The sequence below is a fragment of the Petromyzon marinus genome, unplaced genomic scaffold (assembly GCF_048934315.1).
Source record: "Petromyzon marinus isolate PM22_M1 ecotype Great Lakes invasive population unplaced genomic scaffold, UKy_Petmar_22M1.pri1.0 PM_G_Scaffold_92, whole genome shotgun sequence".
In the NCBI taxonomy this organism is placed as follows: Eukaryota; Metazoa; Chordata; class Hyperoartia; order Petromyzontiformes; family Petromyzontidae; genus Petromyzon; species Petromyzon marinus.
The window spans coordinates 510,001-512,500 of record NW_027423049.1 but is presented as its reverse complement, the minus strand read 5'-3'; positions in this window follow the sequence as shown (position 1 = coordinate 512,500).

Genomic DNA, 2,500 nt, shown 5'->3' with positions numbered 1-2,500 from the left:
GCATGATACGCTGCAGTCTGCTCTTGTCCTTGGCAGTGGCAGCAGCGTACCAGACGGTTATGGAGGAGGTGAGGATGGATTCAATGATCGCTGTATAGAATTGCACCATCATTGTCTTTGGCAGGTTGCATTTCTTCAGCTGCCGTCGAAAGTACATCCTCTGTTGAGCTCTCTTGGCGAGGGAGCTGATGTTCAGTTCCCACTTGAGGTCCCGGCAGAGAATAGTGCCCAGGAAGCGGAAGGACTCCACAATTTTGACTGCGGAGTCTAACAGGGTGATGGCGGTGAGTGGGGCTGTATTCTTCCTGAAGTCCACAACCATCTCAACTGTCCTTAGAGCATTTAGCTCTAAGTTGTTCTGGCTACACCAGGTCACCAGGTTGTCAGCTTCCCACCTATAGTCAGACTCATCCCCACCAGAGATCAGCCCAATGAGGGTGGTGTCGTCCGACAAACTTCAAGAGTTTGACGGACAGATGATTGGAGGCGCAGCTGTTGGTATACAGGGAGAAGAGCAGTGGGCAAAGGACGCAGCCCTGAGGAGTTCCCGTGCTGATGGACCTGGAGTCAGAGACTTCTGTTCCCGGCTTAACGCACTGCTTCCTGTCAGAGAGGAAGTCTGTGATCCACCTGCAGGTGGAGTAGGGCACGTTCAGCTGGAAGAGCTTGTCCTGAAGCAGGGCAGGGATGATGGTGTTGAAGGCAGAGCTGAAGTCCACAAACAGGATCCTGGCGTAGGATGCTGGGGCGTCCACATGCTGTAGGGTGAAGTGGAGGGCCATGTTAACTGCGTCGTCCACAGACCTGTTGGCTCTGTAGGCAAACTGAAGGGGGTCCAGGAGAGGGTCTGTGATGGCTTTGAGGTGTGCCAGGAGCAGGCGCTCAAAAGACTTCATTACCACAGATGTAAGGGCGACCGGTCTGTAATCATTTAGTCCTGTTGGCCTTAGCTTTTTGGGCACAGCGATGATGGTGGAGGACTTGAGACAGGCTGGTACATGGCATGTCTCCAGGGAGGTGTTAAAGATGTTGGTGAACACCGGAGACAGCTGGCCAGCGCAGTGCCTGAGGGTGGCTGGAGAGACAGAGTCCGGCCCGGCTGCTTTGCGTGGATTCTGCCTCTTGAAAAGCCCATTAACTTCTCCCTCCTGAAAGGAGAGAGTCGTTTCTGTAGTATGGGTGGGGGATGGGGCCTCTTGGGTGGGAAGGGGTGGTTCAGGACAGTCCAATTGTCTTTCAAATCTACGGTAGAACTCGTTCAGGTCGTTGGCTAGGCGGGAGTCGTTAGTGGTGTGGGGCGCTCTGGGTTTGTAGTTGGTGATGTGCCTGAGCCCTTTGGCAGACAGAAGCAGCGTCGTTAGTAGAGAACTGGTGTTTTAGTGTCTCTGAGTACAGTCGTTTAGCCTCTCTCACCGCTTTGCTAAACCTGTTCTTCGACTCCTTGAATCTGTCTCTATCCCCACTCCTAAACGCTTCCTCCTTCTCCAACCTCAACCTTTTGAGCTTTGCTGAGAACCAGGGCTTGTTGTTGTTAAAGTTCACCCTGGTACGTGTTGGGATACAGCAGTCCTCACAGAAGCTGATGTACACAGCCTCTGTGAGTTCATCCAGACTATTGGTAGCAGTCGTGAACATATCCCAGTCAGTACAGTCTAAGCACGCCCGCAAATCTTCCACAGCCTCACTGGTCCACTGTTTAGATGTCCTCACAGCAGGTTTACAGAGTTTTAGTTGCTGCCTGTATGCACGAATCAGGTGGACCAAGGGAGTTCTGTGCGAGCCGAACAGCCCCGTGACCCACAAGAGAAACATCCCCGCCAAATTCGAGCGTTTGACGGGGTCTATCCGTGAAAAAATATTCACGTTTTTGAGTGCACATGCATTTCTGCTGCAAATGCCTCTGGAAGTTTCATGCCGTTCGTATGCCAATTGTGGCAACACGAAAATGACCCGTTTTCCCATTCCGAGGGATTTCTGTGCGACCCTAACAGCCCCGTGAGCCACAAGAGACACATCCCCGCCAATTTCTAGCGTTTCACGGGGTCTATCCGTGAAAAATATAGACGTTTTTGAGTGCACATGCATTTCTGCTGCAGATGCCTCTGGAAGTTTCATGCCGTTCGTACGCAATGTGGCAACACGAAAATGACCCCTTTTCCCATTCCGAGGGATTTCTGTGCGACCCTAACTAACAGCGCCCGTGAGCCACAAGAGAGACATCCCCGCCAATTTATAGCGTTTCACGGGGTCTATCCGTGAAAAATATAGACGTTTTTGAGTGCACATGCATTCCTGCTGCAAATGCCTCTGGAAGTTTCATGCCGTTCCTATGCAATGTGGCCACACAAAAATGACCCGTTTTCCCATTCCGAGGCATTTCTGTGCGACCCTAACAGCCCCGTGAGCCACAAGAGAGACATCCCCGCCAACTTCTAGCGTTTGACGGGGTCTATGCGTGAAAAATATTAAAATTTTTGAGTGCACGTGCCTTTCTGCTGCA